Below are 27,431 nucleotides of genomic sequence, written 5' to 3' on the forward strand. Positions count from 1 at the left end.
TAGTCTTAGTACATTGGATTAGTGGAGAGTCACTTCTGTGATTTTATAGCATTGTGTGTGAGCTACAGAAAAGTGAATGGGCAAATGTCATGTCTTTCTTGCTTAATCGATAAAGTCTCTGTGGGCCCTGAGAAACATATGAGTTTCTGAAGTCAGATTATGTGGGTTTGAGTCGCTGTTGGGACTTAGACAAGCTACCTCTCAGCCTCGATTCTCTTATATGTAAGAATGATAATGAGGAAAGGTATATCAGTTAGGCTTAGGTTCAAGAGTACAAACTAACACATCTCAAATAAGAGTGGCTTAGTCACATATGAGTTTATTTTTCTCTTGTATAAAATTGGTAATGGTAGGTAGCCATAGGCTGGGATGGTGGTGCCATGATTTTACCAGAGACCCAGGTTTCTGTCTTCACTCTTTTCCATCTTTAGTTTGTGGTTTCCATACATCAGTGACAAAATGGCCGTTGGTGCTCCAGCCATCTCACCCAAATTCCTAACAGAAGGAGAAATACAAAGGAGCAAAGGGGCACATGCCATCAATCTGGGCCCCTTCCCTTCTGCAAACTTCCCTCACCAACTTTCATTTTTCATCCCATTGGACACTGCGGATTGCAAGGTAAGCTGATACATGAGTGCTTGCGTTGGGCACGGCAACGTTTCCCGTAACCTAGGGGCTTTCTTCTGAAGAAGAAAGGGAGTTGGATTTGCAGCAGGTGACGTTCAGGTTCTGCCGGAGGAAGTGGAGATAGACTTTTTGACTTTCTTTTCTTTCTTTCATAAAGCCGAGGTGATAAATCCACACCAAAGTGTTTGGAGGACTGGCCTATTTGGGAAGCACTCATTTCCCACGGTACGTAATTATAATCTAATTCTAACGCAACGGGACTTCTCTGAAAGTAATCAAACTGAGCAACACGTATATGCTTTTGCCTTCAAAAGTAGTCACCTTGGAAGGCAACATATCACTCACACTAATTTTATGGTACGAAATGTGTTCAGAGCCATTTTACTATTTATTACAAGAGCAACAGCTTTCTTGGGCACACCTAGCCACAATCAGCTTCATTATCTGTTGCGTTCAGTAAAATTAGCTTTGAATGGCAATTCAAGGGATGATGACAGTTGATGGCTAAGAGTATTTTTAAACTGTTCAGCAGGGTCCATAGGGAATTCTGGTTTAGTTACCTCCTAGTTCCAGAAGCCAGACTTCCATACTTCCCACACTGATGGGAGATATTTATGTGAACATAACTGAGGCATGTTTATTTAAAGCATATTTGCACTAACCATGAAGATCAGTACAGTCTAAAGTACTTAATGTGTTCTGTATTAACCTTTGGGGGAGGTATTTGTGGTAATTTATGCTGATATCTGAAATTGGATAATTAGACAGATATTCCCATTTCTTTATTGAAGGTGGCTGGGAATTTGGAAAATTCGGAAATCGGAAAAATGGACCTCTATCTCTTTTAACCTATGGGTAGAACTGGTAAGTATTTCTATAAGATTAAAACTTTATGAACACATAAGACTCACTTATGTACTAAATCGTGCAATGATTTTCAGTAAGTGAGCCCATTTGATACATTCCATTTAAGACCAAAAGCTTGTCATGATGTGCGCTCTGGTCATTTATTAGTCAACTTGAACATATGTTTGATATGGTTTACCCTGTTACATTGCCTACTCTGACATCATTAAGTGTAAAATCTAGAGGTGGCCTCAGATATCACCTGGCCCCATTTTTAATTTTATACGTGAGGAAGATCAGGGCTCTTTCCCTATACCAGATTCCTTCTTACTCACCTCAGGGTCGACATTTGTCCTGTAAAGTTTTCCCTGACTAGGGCAGAGGAGACGAAACACTGGGTCTGAGACTTGTAAATCTTGGCTTCTGAAGCGTAGTGAGACAATGACTATGACTTCTTTGCCAATATCCATTCTTTTCTTCCTTCCACAACTCCCAAGTTTTCACTGGGCATTTCGATACCCAATCAGACTACATTTCCCAGCCTCCCTTGCAGCTTGGTATGGCCACGTGACTGTTCTGGCCCATGGGGAGGGACAGAAAGTGACAGGGTACAACTTCGATATCCTGCCCTGTTCTCCGTTCCCTTCCCACTGGTTGGGAAGGTAGGACTGAAGCAGACACTCCCATCAAAAGCCCCATATTGAGGGTAGCAGAGATGCTCTGTCTCTGGACTATTACTACATGTGACAAAACCAAGATTCTGTCTTTGTTTACACCACGGTGTCTTGGGTCCCCTTGTGACAGCCACCGTGAGTGTATACCCTAACTAATACACTTGATATCAATCAAATGCTCTGATATAGCGGGAAGCAACATAAGGTCCAAGTTGCGATTCACTGAGGTCAGGTTTGCTTGGGCTCAGATCTTAAACTTACGTCCTTGTTTTATGTCACCTTAAGGACATTCATGCTACCAGACAAAGTGGTTCACTGGAAAGAGCATTGATGGGGGAGTTTGGTCCGGGGTTCTAACAATAGCTTGCTACTAACTTCCAAAGGGACTTTGTGGCTGTTTGCTTCCTTGCTGCAGAAGAGATTATGTTGTTCAGTTACCTCCCAGGGTATTGTGAATAATACTTCATAAAAAATGGTTGTAAAGTATTTGGCAAATGCAAACCTTCAGTAGCTTTCTTGGCGCCCTGAATCTCTAATGATTTATATAGATCCACCCTTTTACTGAACGGGACTTGACTTTGGCATGACCCGCCCAAGCTGACGAACTGTCTCTGTCTTAACCTTTGGGACTCAGTGCAAGTGTGACCCTTTTCCCTATATCCTTGCTTAACAGCACCACGATGAGGAAGGCCTCTGAGCTCTGAGGCAGGGAATTGGAGCACCCCACCCCCTGCCCCCCCAACCCACCATTGACAATTCTATTCTTCTTTTTTTTTTTTTTCCAGAAGTGGTGTTTGTGTCCATGTTCTGGTGATTGTTTGAGCCCTAGAAGTGTTAAATAAAGGAGTCTTGCTTCTGAAAACTTTCTTTTTTTAAGAAAGTTTCTTTATTTTGAGAGAGAGTGAGCATGCACAAGTGTGGGAGGGGCAAAGAGAGAGAGAGAGAGAGAGAGAGAGGGAGACAGAGAGAATCCCAAGCAGGCTCCATGCTGTCAGTGCAGAGCCTGATGTGGGGCTCGATCTCATGAGCCACGAGATCATGACCTGAGCTGAAGTAGGTCTCTTTTTTTTTTTTTTTTTTTTTTTAAATGTTTATTTATTTCTGAGACAGAGCATGAATGAGGGAGGGCCAGAGAGAGAGGGAGACACGGAATCTGAAGCAGGCTCCAGGCTCTGAGCTATCAGCACAGAGCCTGACGCGGGGCTCAAACTCACGGACCGTGAGATCATGACCTGAGCCGAAGTTGGTTGCTTAACCGACTGAGCCACCCAGGCGCCCCTGAAGTAGGACTCTTAACCGACTGAGCCACCTAGGTGCCCCAACTTCTGAAACCTTTCTAATTTTTTTTTTCCTAATGTTTATTTGATTTTTGAGAGAGAAAGAGAGACAGAGCATGAGCAGGGGAGAGTCAGAGGGAGAGGGAGACACAGAATCCAAAGAAGGCTCCAGGCTCTGAGCTGTCAGCACAGAGCCCGACTCGAGGCTCAAACCCACGAACCGTGAGATCATGACCTGAGCCGAAGTCGGACGCTTAACCGACTGAGCCACCCAGGTGCCCCTGAAACCTTTCTGATTTGACCAACATCACGTTTGTAAAAATCACCAGGTTAGAATCGTGCTTTGGGAACTCATTCCCACTTAAGTCCCTGTGTCTGACGTATAATAGCTCATTGTGATGGCCGGACCAGAGTCCCCATATTTAGCCGTGGAGAACTTTAAGTGGGTGACTCCTGACCCTTTTATTTCAGCACTTTCTGGAATTTGCCAGAAAGTTCTTGCTTGTGCCAGGCAGTCCTTCACGTTTCCCTCTGGGCATCCTCAGTTTTTAGTTAAGTTACTTTTGACCATTAATCCTTCTTTGATCCTAAGCATCTCTATAAGGGATACACCTGGAACACTGTCAAGACCAGATCTGTTTTTCATTTTTTTTTTCATGTTTATTTTAGAAACAGAGAGAGAGAGAGAGAGAGAGAGAGAGAGGAGGTGGGGGAGGGGCAGAGAGAGAGGGAGACACAGAACCCGAACCAGGCTCCAGGCTCCGAGCTGTCAGCACAGAGCCTGATGCAGGGCTTGAACACATGAATGTGAAATCATGACCTGAGCCAAAGTTGGATGCTTAACCGACTGAGCCCCCCAGGCGCCCTCCAAGCACATTTTTTTAAAGCAAAGTACCAGAACTGATGTCAGGATAATGAGTACACAGCGTCGTCCCCGAAATAATCCTGTATGGAAATGATTGGTTGTTATCAAAACCCACTTACCATGTTGGAATAGGTTTGGACGAAAGGACAAGGCTATTATTTTTCCCACTGCCTCACTAGTTTTAGACGTTTTGCTTGATGCAGATGGAGGGGAGGAAGGTAATGATATCGAGTAGGAGAGGGGAAAGCGTGGAAGGGTCTGGAATTCACAGCAGCTAGACGCTACAACTGTGGTATCATTTAATCTCATGACTGTTACGTCACATACTTCTCCCCACAGCCCTGTGTGGTAGGTAGCATCCCATATGTACAGAGATTGGGATTCAGAGAGGCTAAGTAACATTCAGTAAAAAAGCGTTGGAGAGGGGGCCTCCGTTGGTGGAGCATGTGACTCGATCTTGGGGTTGTGAATTCAAGCCCCACGTTGGATGGAAAGCCTACTTAAAACAAGAAAAAATTGTTGGAGAGAGAAGTCTGAATCTACGTTTGCCTCGCTCCAAAGTCCTCACTCTTGCCATGATTCCATATTTGCTTCCCTGGTGAATGGAAAGTGTGCCAGGGGAGGAGAAAAAAAATCCAGATAGCAAAGTTCATTATCGCAGCCAGTTTAAACAGATGCCGACGGAGGGATATCACTTGGAACACATTCAGCTTCGGAGAAGTAGAGAGGCTCAGGAACTACTCTGCAATGTCCTTGGAGAAAACCAGATGTAGGAATAACGTGCGGCAAGAATGCTTGCTTTAGGGATAGGAGTCAAGCACACAGGATCTGTGATGTCAGCTGGGAAAATCGAGGAGAGCTGTAGCCAAATGCTTAGATCCACAAAGTAACAAGATTTACTTTTATTAAAAAGTCACTAATGCTTGGGGCGCCTGAGTGGCTCAATTGGTTAAATGTCCAGCCCTTGATGGCAGCTCAGGTTGTGATCTCACACCTCATGGGATCAAGCCCTGCATTTGGGATTCTTCCTCTTCCTCTCTCTGCCCCCTCTCAAAAATCAATAAATAAACTTTGAAAAAAAAAAAAAAAGCGCGAATGCTTGAGTGGGTGAATACCCTTGGGAACCTTGGCGGGATGTGACTGTAGTTTGCATTTGGGAAGGATGTAAATCTTTGGGGGCCAAAGCACAGAATCTTAAGACGGTCCTCCAAGATTTGGGCCCATCTCCCAGCCATTCGCTCAAACACTAGTCTAGGTGCTCCTATGAAAGGACTTTGCAGACGTAACCAAAATCCCCTATGGTTGACTTTAAGCTAGGAGGGTTTCCAGGGGGGCTGACGTGATTGTATGAGTCCTTTCAAAAGCAGACTTTTCTCTGGCTGGTTGTAGAAGAGGAAGAAACAAACATCTCTGTTGTGAGCTGCCTGTGGGGGTCGATGCTGGCCAGTGGGGGCCACGTGGCAAGGAATTGCGGACAGCCTCCAGCACCTGACCATGGTCCTGGGCAGACACCTCGGAGGAAAATGGGGACCTTAGTCCTATACTCACAAGGAAATACTGTTAATAACCTGTGAGCTTGGGAGAGAACCAAGCCCTAGATGGGAACGCAGCCCTCGGTGACACCTTGATTTGAGCCCAGTGAGACCCTGAGTAGAGGATCTAGCTACTCTGTGTCCAGACTTCTAGAAACAATGAGATACTGAGTGGGTGTTGTTTTAAGCCAGAAAGTCGTGGTGGCTTGTTATACAGTGATAGAAAACACACCGTTTCCATTTGGCTGGCTCCTTTGAGGAGCCTATAAAGAAGCCACAGGAAGTCTTTTTATCGCCATCTGATATTGAGGACGTTGATGCACAACTAGCTTCAATAACTTGCTCAGGTTCATTTAACTCATTGGTTATGGAGCTGGGAGTAGACTGGTTCCATTGGCCCTTCGAGTAAAGTACTTTTAGCTCTGCTGTAGATTGCACATCCTAACATGCTCACGCACACTCTCACTACCAGGGTGGTGCATTTGATCGGGTTTGGGTTCAAGTGGAAGAGGTGGCAATAAGGGGAAGAAGGTTGCAGGGGAAGAAATCAGGATGGGGGGTAGATGGGGGCGCCATTGACCTCGTCATGTGACTCCTAGACTCTGTGTGTCCTCTCAGGTATGTACCTGTGGAGAGAGCCTGCTCTAACCTCTTGGCCATAGTCTTGGGTCTAACCAAAGTATCTTCTCATGTTAAGGTTCTATAGTCTTTATCTTTTCCTTTTTCACAAAAAACTTACGGTTAACTATGTATTACGCTTGTGTGTGTGTATATGCGCGTGTACAGCTACATGGATGTATATCCAGTTCTCCAGCGGTGGGCACCAGGGTGGCTCCTTCGGTTTAAGTGACGGGCTCTTGATTTCTGCTCAGGTCACGATCTCGTGGTTCGTGGGTTTGGGCCCCGCGTCGGGCCGTGCGCTGCCGGTGCAGAACCTGCTTGGGATTCTCTGTCTCCCTCTCCCTCCGCCGGACTAAATAAATCAAACTGAAACGAAATTCTCCAGTGGTTTCCTGGAGAACCCTTTAAAAATCTGTGGCTGCCTCAGACAGGATGAGAGGAGGGGGAGGGCTCACGTCTCAAGGCAGAGATGGCCAGTTTCCGCCTCCCATCCGTTCCCCTTCCTTCTAGGTGACACCAGTCTACGGTCGTCCTGAACGAAGGCTTGGTTTCCCGCTTCCTGGGAGCCAGGTGACCTAGCTCTGCCCAATAGGGTCTGGGGAGAAACGGTGTGTGAGGTCGCAGGCAGCACTGTTAGCGAAGGGGGATGATGCCTACTCCTGTTTGTCCCCCCGACCCCCATGCCTTCCCTCCAGCTGGAATTGAGATGGGGAGGTGTTCCACTTTGGCCCAGATGGCCGAGTACAGCATCCAAGAGAAGGCGGAGACAAATCAGAAGGACTGTTGTCATCGCGCTGGTAACTGCCGAATAGCTCTGGATTGCTCAAGCCCGGACAGTTAGGTGAGAAAGAATAAAATTCTACCTGCTTACGCCCCTCTGACTTCAGAACTTTGTTGTATCAGCCACACTAAGTACCTAAGTCCCAACTGATGCCTTTGCTCACCGAAGCATCTGGGAACAGTATGTGCATTATTCAAATGTGACGGTGTGCATAAGAGCCAAGCAAGTGTAGCTTTACCTGTTACTGCCCGCGATTTGGATGCTAACTTGCTGCTCTCCTCTCTCCCAGGTTGCTCCGGACTTCCTTCCTCCTCCTTTTTAAGAACCCAGCTCCAGGGGCGCCTGGGTGGCGCAGTCGGTTAAGCGTCCGACTTCAGCCAGGTCACGATCTCGCGGTCCGTGAGTTCGAGCCCCGCGTCGGGCTCTGGGCCGATGGCTCGGAGCCTGGAGCCCGTTTCCGATTCTGTGTCTCCCTCTCTCTCTGCCCCTCCCCCGTTCGTGCTCTGTCTCTCTCTGTCCCAAAAATAAATAAAAAATGTTGAAAAAAAAAATTAAAAAAAAAAAAAAAAAAGAACCCAGCTCCAGCAAGATCAGTGTTGGTCCCTCGGGCTCGTTCAGCGTCGTCCGGTGTGTGGTCTGGGGAACCCCTCGTGCACGCCTCTGCAGTTCTGGGTTGAGATTTCTCCCAGCTTCCAGCCTAACCACCTGGGATGGAAATGATCAGGTTCGCGAGTTGCCTTCCCACAGGGCTTGGAACTCCCTTAGGGCAAGGCTGACTCCTGTCCGACCGGACAGCCCGTTGCGTGTTAAGTCCACAATACGGAATGGTGCTAAGTGATCATACCCGTGAATGGGAGAAGGCGCGGAGGGATGGGTGGCAACCTGGAGCGTTTGCAGGGATCGTCTCCTTGTTAGAGCTGGAAACTCACTTCTCTAAGTCTGATGTCGACGCACTGGGGACTGTGCAAATATGAACGTCTGATATACAATGAGGCTTTATTTGGGAGGGACGCACGACACATGTAGCGTTAAATGCCCTTTATTTATTTATTTTTTTGTACAATCGGAGCTTTCAAATCAAGCCATAGTCCTACAACTTTCCGTCTCGTTTCTCTGTTGTTCCCCACCCTCAGGAAATCCCCCTATCTCTATCCCTTTATTTTCAAGAAGCAATCATGTAGTAAATCCCATCCCACTGAGTCAAATTTAGGTCATCTTTTATTTGGTCAAAATACAGTCTTCCTGGAAAGTGGTATCACTATTATTCAAGAACACACATATTGTTTTACTTACAGCTCCGTAGTATTTTATGTTCTCATATAAATGTTATGCCTGGATTATAGCTGCGGCAAACTGGACTCCATTTATTTGAAAAAATAATGGGAAATCGGGTTTATTCTATCCACCTTCCTGACAGCTTCCCATTCCTCAAAGGGGCCCTCGCAGGGGCTGCGTGATGCCGCTTTGCAAACAGCCTCTCCCCCGCTCCCCGATTCTCTGGGACGACTTTCCTGTCCCGAGCAGCAAGCCCTCAGCCAGGAGGGGGAGGAGGAGCTTTGCTGACCTAGCTCCTTGTAGGGACAGCCGTGGACAACACTGGCAGGTTCTCTTGGGTTTAGGTCTCCGAAGGGACTGAGAAAAATGGTGACACTTTTTTGGTCAAGGTGTTCAGTACAGGTGGAAGAATCCAGTCCCCACTGTGGGTTTGTGCATCCGCATAGGCATTACCCTGCAGTCAGAGACGAGCCGTTTAGGGGTGTGTGTGTGTGTGTGTGTGTGTGTGTGCAGCTTCCCCTCACTAGCAAAGGGTGAAGCCAGAATAGCAGTCTGGCCCTAAAATCCGGGCTCTGTCTGCTGTACTTCTCAGTTTCTCTGAACGCATGATTGCCTCTACTCCACTTGTCTATTTACGACATGTTACCTTGTGCTTATACATGTATATACATATGTATGTACACATACTGCTATTTTTGTGGGGGTGTGTGCAGGAACATAGTTCTGGAGCTTCTTTCACAGATTTACACAGATAGGAATGGCATTCTGGAACCTTGTTTCTGACAGAACTCAGTTGCCTGTATAATGAAACCCTGAACCACGTGCTACATACAGATGAAACTGAACGTTCGAATCCAATAGGAAAATCTGCTCATTGGGGTGCAGTCTTTCCTCTCCTCCTGAAGCAGCCGGAGCCACGTTTTCGGGTCAGGTGCTTCGCTTGAAGTGGAGTGTGGCTCGTCTGGGGTCTGCAGTGAGGCCAGTAGGTCCCCCGGGGCCAGCGCCCCGGAGAACTACCTGCGGAGAAGAAGCAGACGGGGCAGCGGCAGCCAGAGGATATACTGGATCATGCTGCTATGTGATGAACTTGGTTGCATCAACTCCGCTGGTCTGGGGGACGGTGGTTGGAGAACTCGGAACTCAGGCTCCCATCAGACTGTCTACACGGACACACAGAGGAAGCAAGGGACAGGGGGCGTGATTACAGGCCGCATAAGCATGTCAGCCGTGGGGCCGTAAGAGTACGTGCTGGTGTCGTCACTGGGCTTGGGTTCAAAGCCTGGGTCCGCTCCTTGAGTCGCCTGCGGCAAATTACAAGAACGGTTATTACAATACATTTGTAATACAAATGTTATTACAATAATGTTACAATACAATACAATAATACAAATGTTATTACAATAACATTTAGTGTCACAGGGTTGGTGTGAGCATTCAGCGGGATAAAATAGGAAGACTACCCGGAACAGAGTAAGCTTCCAGTGAATAGTAGCTAATATTATAATTAAAACAAGGGCAGCACGCGCAGTTTCTTACAGATGATTCTTTTTACCGGTACCTGAGAAATTGTGTGAAAACATTTGTGTATACATTTTGAAAGCACTAAATGTTATTGTTTATTAAACTTCTGGTTTGTTGGGTGAAAAAAATTAAACATTAAAACTCCAGTGATTTTCACTTAAATTGTTCCACTTAATAGCCCTGTTAAGGAATCATGATGGATTCCCAGAACGTAGATAGATGGTTTTATATATGTACATATATACATATGCACGTGCACATATCTAATTGTGGTGAAAAGCGCATAACTACCAACTAAACTATTTTTTTAAATATTTTTTAATGTTTATTTTTGAGGAAGACAGTGTGAGCAGGGGAGGGGCACAGAGAGAGGGAGACACCGAATGGGAAGCCGGCTTGGAGAGGTCAGCACAGAGCCTGACTCAGGGCTTGAACTCACAAACCGTGAGATCATTGCCTGAGCTGAAGTCGGGCGCTCAAGTGATTGAGCCACCCAGGTGCCCCCAACTAAATCATTTTTTTTTTCAACTAAATCGTTTTTAAGTATACAGCTCAGTAATGCTACTATATTGACATTGTCGTGTAATCGATCTCTAGAACTTTTTATCTTGCAAAATCGAAACGCTACACTCACTGAACCGCTCCCCATTTTCCCGTCCCCCACCCCCCTCCCGGCCCCTGGCAACCATTGTTCTGCTTTCTGTTTCCAGAAGCATGATTACTCTGGATCCCTTATATAAATGAAACCATACACACAGTATGGACAAATACTGTCCTTTCGTGCTTGGCATATTTTACTTAGCGTAAAGCTCTTAAGGTTCATCTATGTTGTAGCGTGTGACAAGATTTCCTTCCTTTTTAAAAAAAATTTTTTTTAATGTTTTTATTTATTTTTGAGACAGAGACAGAGCATGAGCAGGGGAGGGGCAGAGAGAGAGGGAGGCACAGAATCCGAAGGAGGCTCCAGGCTCTGAGCGGTCAGCACAGACCCCGACGTGGGGCTCCAGCTCACGAGCTGTGAGATCATGACCTGAGCCGAAGTCGGACGCTCAACCGACTGAGCCACCCAGACGTCCCTGATTTCCTTCCTTTTTAAAGGTTGAATAATATTCCATTGTGTGTGTGTGTGTGTGTGTGTGTGTATTGCACATTTTCATTATCCACTTGTCGGTAGACATTAGGATTGTTTCTACCTCTTGGCTGTTTTGAATCATGCCGCAGTGGACATGGATGTGAAAATACCTTTTTGAGAGCTTGCTTTCAATTTTTTTGGATATGTACCCAGAAGTGGGATTGCCGGATCCTATGATTATCCAATTTTTAGGTTTGGGAAGAGCCTCCATACTGTTTTCCATGGTGGTTACATTCAATGCATTTTGCATTCCCACCAACATTGCACCGGGGTTCTGTTTCCTCTTCGTTTTCACTAGCACTGGTTCTGTTCTGTTTGGGTTGTTTTTTTTTTTAATTCATGTTTTTGAGAGAGCGCAAGCACGGGAGGGGCAGAGAGAGGGGGACAAAGGATCTGAAGCAGGCTCTGCGTTGATAGCAGTGAACCTGATGCGGGGCTCGAACTCACAAACCGCGAGATCATGACCTGAGTCGAAGGCAGACCCTCAACTGACGGAGCCACCCAGGGGCCCCTATTTTCTGTTTCTTTGACGGTAGCCATCCTAAGGGGTATGAGGTGATCGTTCATTGAGGTCTTTGTTTGCATTTCTCCCGATTAGTGACATTGAACATGTTTTCATGGGCTTGTTGGTCACTTGCATTTTCTTCAGAGAAAGGTCTATTCAAGTCCTTTGCCCGTTTTTAAAAAGAGATACTTGGTTTTTTGTTGTTGAGTTATATGAATTCTTTTTATATTCTGGCTATTAACCCCACATCAGATATATGATTTGTAATTATTTCCTCCCGTTAGGTAGGCTGCCTTTTCCCTCTGTGGATTGTTTCCTTGGATGTGCAAAAGGTGTTAAGTTTGAGGCAGTTGTATTTGTCCATTTTTGAATTTGCTGCCTGGGCTTCTGGTGTCGTATCAAAGCAACAGCCAAATCCAATATCATGAAGCTTTCCCCTTTGTTTTCTTATAGGCGTTTTATGCTTTTAGGTATAATGTTTAAGTCTTTAATCCAGTTTGAATTAATTTCTGTATATGGTGTAAGGGAAGAGTCCAACTTCATTCTGTTGTAGGTGAGTTTCCAGTTTTCCCAACACCATTTGTTGAAGATATTAACATTTCCCCGTTGTGTTTTGCTGAAAATCAATTGACCATATATTGGAGGTCTGGTTCCCTATTTTCTTTCATTGGTCTGTGTGTTTTCTATGCCGGTGCCATACTATTTTATTGCTGTAGCTTTGTAATGTGTTTTGCCATGAGGAAGTGTGAGTCCCCTGACTTTATTCTTTTTCAAGATTGGCTTTGCAGTTCAGAGCCCCTTGATTCTATGTCAATTTTAAGATTTTTTTTCTATTTCTACAAAAAATATCATTGGGTTTTGATAGGGATTGTATTGAATCCACACATATGCATATATATTTTTTTAATTTTTTAAAAAAGTTTATTTATTTTTGAGAGAGAGAGAGAGAGAGAGAGACAGAGTGCTAGCAGGGGAGGGGCAGAGAGACAGGGAGACACAGAATCTGAAGCAGGCTCCAGGCTCTGAGCTGTCAGCACAGATCCCGACGCGGAGCTCGAACCCACAAACCGCAAGATCATGGCCTGAGCAGAAGCTGGAGGCTTAACCAACTGAGCCACCCAGGTGCCCCTACACATATATATTTTTAAACAAAAAATTACAATACCAACACAAGTATTTAATGAATGCTTGGTATGTGTATTAATTTCCCCAGGGCTTCTATAACCAAATACCATAGACTGGGTGGCTGAAAATAACGGAAATTTAGTCTCTCCTGGTTCTGGGGTCTAGGAAAGTGCCGGAGGGCTGTGTTCCCTCTGGAATCTGTAGGTGAGAATTGTTGCCTCTTCATAGCTTCTGATAGTTTGCTGGCAATGTCTACTGTTCCTTGGCTTACATTTCTAGCATTTCCAACGCTGTCTGTGTTATCACTGGGCTGTCCTCTCCCTGCATGTTTCTCTCCCCCTTTTAATTTTATTTATTTGAGAGAGAAAGAGAGAGAGATTGACAACGAGCAGGGGAGGGGCAGAGAGAGAGGGAATCCCAAGCAGGCTCCACACTGTCAGCCTGGAGCCGGTCATAGGGCTGGAACTCACCAACTCATTACCTGAAACGAAGTCAAGAGTTGGATGCTTAACTGGCTGAGCCACCCAGGTGCTCCTGTCCTGTTTTTATAAGGACACCAGTTATATCAAGGATTAAGGGCCCACCCTGCTCTACTATGGCCTTGTCTTAACTAAGTACATCTGGAAAGACCCCTTTTCCAAATAAGGTCACATTCTGAGGCACTGGGGACTAGGACTTCAACACACATTTTTTGGGAGGGATGCATTTCAACCCATGACAAGTGTGTGTCAGGCACTGTGCTAGAACTCAGACTCATTTACTCCTTATAACGACCTTTTGAAATTAATAGCTATTACCTTATTATATGGATGAGGACATTGGACTTCAGAGGAACCCAGAGATTTGTGTGGATTTTCCAACCTGAGACACAGCCCTCCAAGCAGTTGCCTTCCCAGGTAAGTGGGGACTTCGACCTTTAGAAGGGAGACTTTGCTTCTAGGACCCCCCTTGCAGGTTAGCCTTCTAGCGATGATTTTCTTTTTCTTTCTTTCCTTTGTTAAATGATTATTTTTGAGAGAGAGGGTGAGTGGGGAGGGGCAGAGAGAGAGGGAAAGAGGGTATCCCAAGCATGCTCCTTGCTGTCAACACGGAGCTCCATGTGGGGATCGATCCCACGAACCCAGAGATCACAACCTGAGCCGAAATCAAGAGTTGGACACTTAACCAGCTGAGCCACCCAGGTGCCCCTAGCAAAGGTTTTCGTTATGCTTCTGTTTGATCTAGTATTTTTCAGATGGTTAGCTTACCTGGGCCAGAAAAGAAGTGTTCCAGAAACAAGCAGTCCTGTCTGGTTTCCCATTCTTTTGGACATGAGTACAATGTTGACCTTTCAAGGGGCTTTGGGTTTTGACCTAGCAGAACAGAGAGATCTGTAATCCAGGACTTAGAGAAAACTCAGAGAAGATTGAAGACGCACTTGGGTGGTGATTTTTTGGTTGTATGGGTAATAAATAGCAATACATGCACAGTGATATGTAGGACCCAAGATGAGCACAAGGGTTTTTGTCCTTCACAGAGAAGACAGAAAGTGGGCTATCTGCTTCCATCGCTCACCTTCCCTCATCCTTTTCATCTCTAGCCTTCCAGAGACTGATCACATCGGGATAATGGAGGCAATTTGGTGTTGTTTCCCACCTTCACCTTAAAATAAGTCCGTGAAACCCGAGACTGCATGTCCAACTCTCCTCAGGGGCATTCACGGCTTAGCAGAAAGCAAAGACAAAAGAATTGAACTAGATCAATTCTTCTGACCCCTTTCCCAAAGCAAGATATTTCTAAAATGTTTTAAAACTGTTTATTTATTTTTGAGAGACGGAGAGCAAGCAAGGAAGGGGCAGAGAGAGAGAAAGAGAGGGAGACAGAATCCCAAGAAGGCTCCGTGCCGTCAGCACAGAGCCTGATGCTGGGCTCGAACCCATGAACCGTGAGATCATGACCTGAGCCGAAACCAAGAGTCAGACGTTTAACCATCTGAGCCACCCAGGCGCCCCAGCAGAGCAAGATATTAAAAAAATTTAACTAGGGGCGTCTGGGTGGCTCAGTCGGTTAAACGTCCGACTTCGACTCAGGTCATGATCTCGCGGTTTGTGATTTTGAGCCCTGCGTTGGGCTCTGTGCTGATGGCTCGGAGCCTGGAGCCTGCTTCGGATTCTGTGTCTCCTTGTCTCTCTGCCCCTCCCCCACTCACACTCTGTCTCTCTCCTTCAAAAAATAAATAAACATTAAAAAAATTTAAATAAAAATTTATATGGAAATCCACAAAGAAAAGTAGATTGAATGGGAGGTCCCTTGTCTGGAGCAGGGTTAGGAATCCTGGAAAAGTCCCATTTGCTCTCCTTACTCCTTGGGGCAGCCTGGGAGGATCCCCTACCCCTGCAGGACCCTTAGAGCCCTGGGGAGCCCAGTTACAAACCATGGGCCTTGATCCCCTTTTAAATTGTTTGAGTGAAGAAAGATCTCTAAGAGAAATAGAAGTGACGGACAGAATAGCAGATGTGGTATGGTCTCATTCCTCTGCCAGCACTTGGCAGGTCTCTATTACTTATGTCTGTGTAAATGTCCAGAGAAATCCCTGTGAGAACAGACACTTATAGGAAAGGCAGAGAGATCAGAGAGAGGAAATCAAGAGGGCTTTCAAACCTAAACTGTTTGCATTTTTTTGTGTGGCGTTCATGCACTTCGATGTTATTTGTATAATTAAAAATAAATCAAAAAAGAACGAATTGACAAGACCCTCTAAATGCCTATATGTCTCTAGTGAAAGGATTTCAGTTTTCAACACATCATTTGGGGAGAGTGTATTTGTTTGAGTCAAATAAGAAGTTACTTCTTACTTATACACCTCTGCCTTCACACTGGTATATCTTTGGTAGCTTTGAGATATTTGATCCTTCTATTTCTGATTGGTTTATATGTACCGACATCGCAGGACAAACTGATACATGACTGAAGGTGCCTCTAACAAAACCCTCTTTGCTTTTTCCTTCATTTTCCCTTAATCAATAAGCAGTCACATTTTACCACAGGCAGACCCTGACCCGAGGATGTTTGGGGAGACTTCATAGAGAAAGGCATTCATCTCACGTTGAGAGAAGGCAGTTTACTTTTTCACTTGCCTCGCTAGACAGGCCCAAGAATGAGGGTTTCCCTCAAGCCCAAAAGGAAACTGACTCGGCTGTTTTTGTTTTTTTTTCAGAGAAGGGTTTATAGCCTGCTATAGCTTTTACCACCTGCTGCCTGGCGCGAGGTTTCTGTTTCTATTTCTATTTCAAAGAAACGGAGGGTGTGTAGTGCAAACAATTTCACTTCCTGTTGATTCCCAGTCCCTGGCCGTAGCTTACTGACGGTTAAGACCCTGCAAATGATTCAGATTTGTTGTGATTCCATTAATACCTTGCCTCTGCCGAGGAGGAACGGACTTCCCAAGTTCTGGGTCTCTTTCTCTGTACATTCTTTTTAACCTGCCTTCTCAATGTACCTGCATTAGGTATAAGGCACAGGCAGCGATGTGGAGGGGAGTGGAGCCTGCCCTGAGTGCCCAGGAAAAACGTCCATTCACCTGTTCGCAGAGTGGTTTATTGAGTTTCTACTACGTGCCAGCTACGGTAATAATTACTGGGGGTGAACAAATGGTTGCAACATGATCCACAAGCTTACCCCAAAGGAGCCCACAGTCTAAATGTGTTGATATTTCCAAAGAATCACAGACCACCATTTCAGAGTCAAAAAGAAATCTAAAGATACTACTATCCACGTCTTAGAAAGCTGGTCTTGTTCCGGTTAACGAAGCTGAACATGGCTACCTAGAGAGTAGATACATGTAGATCGAGAGCTGTTAAAAATTGATGCGTCAGGGGGCCCCTGGGTGGCTCAGTGGGCTAAGCGTCCAACTCTTGGTTTCTGCTTGGCTCACGATCTCACGTTTCACGAGTTCGAGCCCCACCTCGGGCTCCGTGCTGACAGCTCAGAGCCTAGAACCTGCTTCGGATTCGGTGTCTCCCTCTCTCTCTGCCCCTTCCCTGCTTGTGCGCTGTCTCTTTCTCTCTCAAAGATAAATAAACATCAAAAAAAATTAAAAAAAAAAAAAAGAGCACTGGTCCAGCTAGAAAGGGTGTTCTTGGGACAACTGGAGAAATGTGAATGTGGGCTTTACGTTCTATAGCAGTATTGTGTTCATGTTAACTTTTCCGGTGTGATAATTACACTATAGTTACATAGCAGGATGTCCTTGTTCTTAGGAGGGCTGAAGTTTTTCTGAGTGAAGCGTCATGAAAAAAAAGCCCAGGTCTCTGGCGTGGTGGTATATCCTGTCCATGGAACTTTCTCCAAGTCTCTGGCGCCACTTGGATCTTTTGTTATTAAGCATTTTGTGTTTAACCTCTAACAAAAAACCTCAGGGGATAGCGTAGATTCTGGATCCGTTGTCTTTTCTTTATTCTGACATGTTCTACTGGTTGTGATCACTAAAACCATGGGTGCCTACGTCGCCATTGGAACTGTAGGCGTATCAGGTGGCTGTGGTTTATTCTGAATCATTATACGCCTATCTAAGCGCCATTGATTATAGGATGTGTCTTTTTTTTTTTTTTAAACATATACCACTGCAGAAGGAAAGAGTCTAAATCATTAGATGCCATCAACCCCAAGATGCATGGTGATAATCAGAGATGTGAAAATTTGAAAGAAAAAAAAATTTGCATCTGAGATTCAACGAGGCTTCACATCTCACCAGGGTTACAAGGAGTAGCCGGATCCGAGCGTACTACTGGAATAAGCCTCCGAGTATCCACACGTGGCTCCAAATGCTAAAAAAGAAGACGCATCGAGGAAAAGGGCTGTGGTCACACAAAAATTTAGAAACAAGCGCACACATAGGAGGACACCTGGAAGCCTGGGTCCTCTAGTCACCGAGGTCTTCCCAGATGGTCCTATATTGAAAAGGCTGGTGGTTTTCAGCTCCTGCTCCCACACGCCCGTCCCTCCTTCCTCTGCTTAATTTTTCTCTAGGGCGCTTCTCACCATCGCCGTCCACCCTACCGTCTATTTGTGTAGAGCCTGTCCTCCCGCTAGAGTATAAGCTTCAGAAGGACACTGTCTTTCATTTATTGCCGCGTCTCCAGCACCTACAACAGTGTCTCACACACGGCAGGCACTCAGTGTTTGCTGAATAGGGGGGGGGTCTGGTCCTGTGTTTGTCACTTAGTAAGTGATCAGTCTGATTCCAAAGTTCTTGGTCTTAACCTTCCTCTAAACTGCCTAGGACCTTGTGCTCCCAGATCTCTGTCCACCTTTCTCGGCTTCTTTCCTGCAGCTCTTTGCAATGGGGACGCTGTGTTCCTTTGTTAGCTATTCCAGTCCTTCCTTCCATCCTTACCTGGTGGAAATTAAAGTTATGGTTCCTCTTTTGTCTGCAATAGCGATTCCCTTCCCTCCTCTCCTCTTCATCACTGTATAGACGAATAACTCTGTAGATTAGCTCCCTGGCTGAAGATGGGCAGAGCAAAGGAGGAGAGAGAAGGACACGAGGCCATCTGGGCTCAGGTTAGGCACTGACCGCCAACAAGTGCGTCCACGGATTGGGCCCTCAGTGTTGACCAGAACCCCTTCTATATTCTCTAGAGGTCTTCTCCCAAACCAGGCACCTGTTATTCTCGGAAGATGCCCTGTTTCCCACTTCTCACCGCATGTAGGGCCCCCCCCCCCTTCTGTCAGCCAATTCAAGCACTTCTCTGTACACACCTCACCCTGTGTCTTGCTGCCTGCCCGGTGGGGCAGGACCTCCGACTTCTTCCGGGGCTGGTCCTCTGCTTCTCTCCGGGGGCTCCCCTCTGCCCGTTCACTCAGGCTTTGCTCTCTCAATTGTCCGCTCTCTGCCCTACCTCCAAAGTTTGCTTTTCTAGCATGCCATTTCCAACAGAATTTAAACCAACTCAAGTTTCTCCCATTTGAAAGGAAGAAAAAAAAAGAAAGAAAAGAAAGAAAGAAAGAAAGAAAACAAGGAAAACACCTCAGCATCTCCTTCTAGTCGAATTTCAAAATTTACACCCATACATATATATGTATATACATAGATGTGTAGGTATATATAATATATAAAAATACAAAATATAGTGTGTATTATATAAAAGTACTATGTATAAATATATGTATGATGTGTGTATGCATGTGGATATGATTTTCTACAAATGTACAAATGTGATCGTATCATCATACAATGCCTGAGCCTGAACATTTCATTTTGCAAAGGGGATGCTATTTTTGTTAATAATAAATGGAAGCATTAATTTTTTTTTTGTTTTTTCTTTAAGTTTATTTACTTATTTTGAGAGAGAGAGAGTGCACATGAGAGGTAGAGAGCAAGGGAGAGAAAGAATCCCAAGAAAGAATTCCTACGAATTTGTGGTTTGATCTCACAAATCGTGAGACCATGACCTGAGCCGAAATCAAGAGTGGGATGCTTAACTGACTGAGCCAACCAGGCGCCCCGAATTTTCTTTCTTATGTCATGTTTTTTGCTCTATAATTTCTTTTTTTTTAATTTCAATTTTTATTCCTTTTTGAGACACACACACACACACACACACACACACACAGAGTGCAAGCAGGCATAGGCAGAGAGGAGACACAGAATCTGAAGCGGGTTCCAGGCTCTGAGCTGTCAGCACAGAGCCCGAGGCGGGGATCGAACTCACAACCTGTGAGATCATGACCTGAGCCGAAGTCAGATGCCAAACTGACAGCCACCCAGGCGCCCCTGGCCTGTAATTTCTAAGATGGGACTTTGAAGTTTATCCTTCCGGGGAGAAAAGAGCCGGTCTTTTGCCTCTTGGGCAAGACTGTACGTTTGGCTGAGTAACCCAACCTCGCTGGTTCCCTGCCCTGAGTCTCACCTCCTTCCGTTTCACTCAACCCACTGCTGACTTCTCTAAAGGACCAATCTGATCACCCTTCCTCAAGCTTTTCAACGAATCCTCATTGTCTTCCGGGATAAATCCCAAACATCTTGATGTCATTTACAAGATGCACCTTAATTGGGTTCTCCCCCACCTCCTACCTCTTGGGGCAGACTGTGTTATTCTTAACGGTTTATGGCCCCTTCCTGGGGGAAAGATTACACTTCCCCTGCCCCACGGACGGGGAGCTTGGCCACACGACTTACTTTGGCCAGTGAAATGTGAACAGTGTGGCATTTCCAGGCAGCGAAGTTTAATAGCCAGTGCGTGGTTCGCTTTCCCTCCCTCATGAGACCAATAATGTTCCATCCAGAGGTTGTTCCTACCATTGACTAGCTCCTGGAGTGAATACAAAATAAGCAGAATTCCCTCTGGTTCTCAGCGGCCACGTAACATTAGGAAGAAATCACCCCGTGTTATAAGCCACTGAGATTTGGGGGCCATTTGTCACTGCAGTATAACCTTTTGTGTCCTGACTGATGTACCTTCACAAGGTCCTCTCTTGCCATTCCTTCTTGGCATCTTAAACTCGAATCCAGTGGCATATCAGATGTTTTTGAGTGCACCCACAGTAAGAAATCTGTTTTACCTTGTGACCTGGTACTTACTTCAGATATGCATAGATACACACATAAATTGAACAAAGGCCCTGTGGAAAGATTCTTATTGTGCGCAATTCATTCTGATATATTCTATTCTATTCCATTTAGGTAAAAATGCTGGTCAGGCCCTACTAAGTTGATTTCACGACTCTTTGATGAATCACAACTCTGATTGGAGACCATTGCTCGACCCTACTAAAAAACTGCACTTCGTCTTACGCACTCCTAGATGTTCTCCAGGGCTGTGCGAGGAAAACACCCATTCGAGGAAAAATTCTTCCTACTGTAGGGTGGCCTAAGTGGCCCTGTATCAGCCAGTCATTCACTGTTTTATACTTGGCTCTTTCCTTTTTTTCTTTTCTCTTTTTTTCTTTTTTCAAATTACGGTGAAAAACACATAGCATAAAATTTACCACCTTCACCATTTTAAAGAGTACAGTTCTGGGGCACCCGGGTGGCTCAGTCGGTGGAGCGTCCGACTTTGGCTCAGGTCATGATCTCACGGCTCGTGAGTTCGAGCCCCACATCGGGCTCTGTGCTGACAGCTCGGAGCCTGAAGGCTGCTTCGGATTTTGTGTCTCCCTCTCTCTCTCTGCCCTTCCCCCACTAGTGCTCTGTCTCTCTCTCTCTGTCTCTCAAATATAAAATTAAATAAAAAATAAAGTACAGTCCAGCAGTGTTAAGCATATGCCATTGTTGTCCATCTTGCAGATCAGAAGTCTGTACTGATAGAACGATAACTCCCTTTCCCTGCCTCTCCCCAGCCAACCACCATCCTGCTTCTTGTCTCTATGAATTCGACCACTTTAGATCCTTCAATAAGTGAAATCGTATAATATTTGCCCTTTTATAAAAAATATTTTGTTTTGAAGCAACCCCTGCACCCAACGTGGGACTCAAACTCACAACCCTGAGATCCAGAGTCACACGTTCCACCATCTGAGCCGGAGAGAGAGAGAGAGAGAGAGAGAGAGAGAGAGAGAGGTGCCTGGGTGGCTCGGTCGGTTAGGCGTCTGACTTCGCCTCAGGTCATAATCTCACGGTTGGTGAGTTTGAGCCCCACATCGGGTTCTGCACTGACAGCTGGGAGCCCGGAGCCTGCTTCAGATTCTGTGTCTCCCTCTCTCTCTGACCCTTCCCCACTCACATTCTGTCTCTCTCTGTGTCTTGAAAATAAATAAATGTTAAAAATTTTTTTTTTAATTAAAAAAAAAGAAAGAGAGAGAGAGAAAGAAAGAAAGAAAGAAAGAAAGAAAGAAAGAAAGAAAGAAAGAATTTTAAGTAGGCTCTATGCCCAGCTGGGAGCCACACACAGGGCTTGATCCCATGTCCCTGGGATCACGACCTGAGCTGAAACAAAGAGTCTGATGCTCAACCTACTGAGCCACCCAGGGGCCCCATTTTTATTTTTATTTTGAAAGAGTTTATTTTTAAGTAATCTCTCCACCCAACGTGGGGCTCAAACTCACAATCCCGAGATCAAGAGTTGTACATTCTAACTGAGCCAGCCAGGCACTCCCTCTGACTGGCTTATTTCACTTAGCATAATGTCCTCAAGGTTCATCCATGTTTTAGCATGGATGTGAATTTCTATCCTATTGAAATATTCCATTGTATTTACATGTCGTTTGTTTGTTCATTTACCTACGGATAGACATTTGGGATGCTTCCACTCCTTGGTTATTTTGAGCAGTGCTACGACAAACATAGACGGATGTGCCAATATCTCAAGGGCCCGCTTTCCATTCTTCTAGATACATACCCGGCAGTGGAATTGCTGGGTCACGCGGTAACTCTTTGTTTAATTTCTTGAGGAATCTCCGTACTGTTTTCTGGAGCGGCTGCATCGTTTCCCGTCTCCAGCAACCGGGCACAAACGTTTCAATGTCTTCATATCCTCACCAACACTGTTATTTTCTGGGTTTTTTGATAGTGGTCACCTTAATTGGTGTGAGATGCCGGGCTCTCCAGTTTCTGATCCGGAGAAACTCTAAGAGCTAATAAATACCTAGTGTTCTTTTAGGCCACTCAGTCTGAGGATAATTCGTTGCACAGCCGTGGATAACTAACGCACTCTGACTTTACAATCAAGTGGATGCTTGTAGAAATCAGGCTGCTCCGGACCACACAGCTGATAAGTAGATGTACCGCCTCTCAACTGCACTGGATCTCTGAACTTCTAGACCCCATGACCTTTAACAGCGCAATAGCTGGGTGAAGGCACTATGGCCCCTCACTGGAGGGGTCTCTCTGGAAAGGCACCCCCACAGAAGTGCCACAGCATTGTTACCCCGGGGTCCACACCTTGGGCTGGGTCTTGGGTGCCCTTCTCATTACTAACCTCCAAGGAGTAATTTGGAGAGAAGAGTAATTGGAAATTTTATTCAGTTAAAAACAGAAAACAAAAAACAAAACACCCCCAGACCAGCTTCTGCCTTTTCTCCTCGGCCCTTATCTTGTTTTCTGGCTTCTCTGGAGTCCTCTTTACCCCGGTCAGTCATTTGACGACAGACCTCTCTCTGGCTCCTGGTTGGAACATGCCAGTTGTTCTGGAGAACAATTAAGCTTCCTTTTCAGGTTGAGCTAATTTCGTGACAGCTTTCCCCAGTTGAGGCCATCATCCGTACAGGATCAGAGTGCTGGGCCCGCTCGGCTGCGTTTTGGAAGCCATCCCTGACAAGTCCTCCTCTTGTCTTCGTGCCCTTGCGTCTGGATCTCCCTGCCCCCTTCTGTCTCCACTGAGGTTGGGTTATGGCTTTGACGCCCTTTCCCTCTCTCTCTGCGTTCTTCCTCCTTGTTCCCGCGCTTTACTCACTGGCTTCTATTTCAGGCTGTGCTGTGTTCCTGGGAAGTCAGCCTCCTCTCCAGATATCAGTTTACTTATCTGAGGAATGGCCGTAAGAGTCCTTGCCTCGAAAGGTTGTTCTGAAGGCTTAATGACAGGACACGGGTACAGCCCCCAGCACAGGGCACAGGGTCCGTATTCATAAACCAGAGCTTTCATCTAGTGTTGTTTCTCCATGATCGACTTCGCTAATTCTCTCTCAGCCCATTCCAGAAAGCCTACTCTATTTGTCACGTGATCTAACGTCGCTTCTTCCCTCGTGTTTTTTTTTTTTTTTCTTTGTCACTGTAGCAGCTGCTGCATTTTAAACCTGCCATTTGGGATTCAGCTTGCTCTTCCGCTCCTCTCCTGGGCCACTCGGCACCAAACCACCCCCTCCCACCTTCTGGTTTTGTCTGCCCTCTTGCCTAGCTTTTCGCTGCCCTCCCCAAGGCCGGTGAAGCCCCCTGCCACCTGCCCTCCTCTGGCCCGGCTGTTTTTAGGGCATTCTAATCCTTTTACATTATTCCCTTCCCAGGTAACCAACAAATGGCTGTATTTTCCAAGTAACTCCCACAGATGCTTCCTCCCTCTGTAAAAAAATACTTGACATTGACGAGTCAATGGAACTCTGGCTCCTACAGATTCCTCCTCCAAACTCCTGACCCTTCTCCCGCTGAGGGGAAGGAGATGGCCCTCACCAGTTCACTGAAACACACTGGCTGCAGTCCTGGGCCATGATAGAATGTTCAAAGTTCTAATCTATCTAAGTTTTGGGTTATAGAGGTCACAAGCCCTCAGAAGTCCCCAGGGGCAGCCTTAAGGACACATTTGACCCATCCTGAATTTTAGCCCTAGTTTGCAAATTACCTGGGGATATGTTCCTTTCTATCCAATTGATTGGGGAGTTCATCCATAACCTGCTAACATTTCAGACTGACTTCAGGAATTATATATATATATATATATATATATATATATATGTGTGTGTGTGTGTGTGTGTATATGTATGTATATATATACACATGTATATGTATATATGTATACATACACACACATATATACTACACACATATACATATATATACATACATATACATATATATATATTAATTTTCAATTCACCAGCCATCGAATTAGAAGTTAAGGATGACATTCTAGAGCACAAATATTTAATTACTCTCCCATCCCCCAACCCCCTGAATTCTACTGAAGAGTCTTTGAAGTAAACACAGTAGTAGGTCCCAGATGGAAATATGGACGTGAAAGGAGCTGACTATCTCTTTTGCTTTTTTGGCAGGAGTTTGCTCTAAGGGCTCCAATAACACAATGACCATATGCTGCATTGACGTTTTGAGGTGACCAGGGTGGATTAGTGGGGATAGGACCCGGGGTGGGGTGGGGGTGGGGGGGCAGGGATGCAAGGTTATCATTGTCACAGAAAGGCAATTGAACCTGACCAGACCTCCTTGTTTCCTGCATCTGCCCTTAACTAGCGAGTGTGATATTGGGTGAGCGACTTAACTGGACAAAGTTGTAGACTATTCTTTTGAAAGGGTGATAATGAAACTTCCTTCCCTGGGCTGTTGAGTTGGAATGATGTCACACGGAAGGAGCTTCTGGGACCCCAGGGGTGCCCAGGGGAGGCAGGACTGTGGTGGGTGTGAGGGTAGGTAAACTCTGACTTCTTTTTTGGAGTTGCCTCGGTTTTTCTGCTGCTGGATGAAGTGTGTTTGTCCAATCACTCTTGAACTGGGATAAACAGTAAATTTCAGGCAAGGTTATAAGATTCTGCTGGGCAAAGCTGAACAAAGCCTTCTTTCCTGCCTTTTTTTTTTTTTTTTTTATAGCCTGTGACTTTTAATGGCTCCTGCAGTTGACAATGCTTCTCCCTGAAGCCAAAGTGAACTTGTTATCCTGCAGTTTATTTTGCATTTAAATAGCACTTTGTGTTTCCCAGGTGCTTAAGAGTCATTAATTCATCTTTCCTCTTCTAGGTCTTACACTTTTCTTCTGTTTATTTATTTATTTACTTTTTTTCTTTTTCTTTTTTTTTTTTTTTTTGCAAAGTGGGGAGCTGGTTAAAACTTGGAGATTTGCCCAAGGTCACACAGACCCGTTCAGGGAGGTGTGAACCTGTTCCTTTTCACATCCTGGTTCTGTGCTAAGTTCACTGTAGTTTGTTACTTCTCACTGCTCTGGGCTCATCAGCCGAGATCAAAGGACTTTTGGGTCTTTGGGAAAGGATTCCCAAAGTTAAGTGTCTGCTAGAACTTCTTTTCCTTCGTTTTTGGGAAGTTTGGGGGCAAATGTTCGTGTACTGGTCCTCAAATCTTAGGACTGTGAACCGCCTTTTGATTCTTTTTTTATTTTCTGCCGTCTTGATTCTGAGGGGAGTTATCGCAGTTCAGATCCTCTGTCTGATGTCACTTCGAGTCAGTTTGGCCATGGCTCAGAGGCTGAGCCAGGCACTTGGGCAAAAGAGCCAGATTGGAATTACCCCCTTCTCACACAGGAAAAAAAAAAAAAATCCAGTGTTTAGAAACTCACTTTGTCACCTTGAAGCCAGAAATCCTTCACCCATCGCTTCCCAAATGCCTGCTGCTTCTAACACCCATTCCCCTTTCCCTTCTGCCAGGGCACATGGACTCCCCGCTCCTTTCCCCCTGCCCCGCCTCCTCCCTAATCAAGGTATTGTCTCTACCTAAGAAAAACATTTAATTGTGATTAACTCACAATGAAATCACTCGCCAGGGGGCAGTTCAGAGACTAATCTGTAGGTCCATCCGTAACCACTGCCACCAAAAACATTTTAAGTATCTCTCTGCAGGTTCTGCTGTTCAGTTTTCTCGAGTAGTTCAGTTTTTCCTTTGGTACCATTTGCTTCTCTTGCTCATTCTTGTTTTTTCTTTCTCACCCCAAAAAAGCACAGTTGAGAGCCTTACAACTTCCATTTTAATACCAAGTGTTCAGTGAGTACTACATCTTGGCTCCAATGACAATCTGCTGCTGGTGGGGAGGGAAACAGAAGGCATCTAAGCCAGTCTTATCCTCCAGGCCAACCTATCAGCATAAATACCTAAAATGCCTCAATGAAAGAAAGACTCTGGCCACTCCTTGAGTCTAGAATTATGTCTTAACCTTATTCTGTCCCCAAGGTGCCTTACTAAGGTGCCATGTCTATTTCTTCACCCGTGTTTCTCGTTTCTGGAGATTATCCAGCTACGATAGGAGAGTTGATTAGTATCTTTCACCGAGAACGTCAGGGCCTTTGAATAGTTTCGGTCTCGATTTTTCCTTTCTCAAGAGCGGTTTCCTTGAAGCTACTCAAGAGCAAACACCCAAGGACAAAGGTGGGCGGTCAGAGAATGACAGGTGAATGGTTGGGTGGCAAGAGAAGTCAGAGAGATAAAGGCAATTCTTGCTTTTTGCAAAAGCACAGGGACACGGTCACATCATCCCCGAAAAGGGGATTAAATATGAGGTTACTTCTTCTAGAATATCCAGCATTTGTATGAGATTTGCAAAGATTTGGGAATGTCAAAAATTTGGCTCACAAATTTGCAAGTTCCCAGAGCGATGTTTAAAGATAACTTTCACGTAGACAAAACGAACTCCAGAACATGGGGGAGGCATTCAAATGAACAGTTCATAAACTGGTAAACATTGGGTCCAGCACTGGGGCAATGGGATGGATAAAACAGACCGCCTAGCCTCAAGTTTTCAAGGAAGGGATTATAGAATGAGAAGAAATATGGATAAAGCACAGAGTAGCTCTCCAGAAAGGGAAGACAAGGGGGATGGTAATTCTAAACTGGGTCTTGAAGGATAAATCGGAGGTCATGAGTCGGGCAGAGTAGGACATTTACAGGCGTAGAATTTTGTGTGTTAGGGAGACATTAGGACTGGGCTGTACACGGGGAAGTGAGAGTTGAGAGCAGAGCCACACTAAGACCTCTGGGCTCGGTCCTTGAGGGGAAGGAGAGTTAACGAAGCATTCAAAGTGATACGATCACAATGGCTTTGCTTTAGTTTATAAAGTAGCTTTACAGTAGCGTTAGCAATAGAACTCACAATTCTTGTCTAGTAACTCCTCATTCCGCTTTGTGCGATGACGGTTCTGCTGTTATTAGTATATCTGAGTCGTTCTGTATACGTGCGTACCTATAATACCTTCATTATTCATGGACTGATTAAGAGCTTTGGGAGTTGTTGCCTCAACTTTGCTGGGGTGTTCGGCTAATTCTTAGAAGCATATAAAGGTGAAGTAA

Source organism: Neofelis nebulosa, chromosome 6, assembly GCF_028018385.1.
Source record: "Neofelis nebulosa isolate mNeoNeb1 chromosome 6, mNeoNeb1.pri, whole genome shotgun sequence".
NCBI lineage: Eukaryota > Metazoa > Chordata > Mammalia > Carnivora > Felidae > Neofelis > Neofelis nebulosa.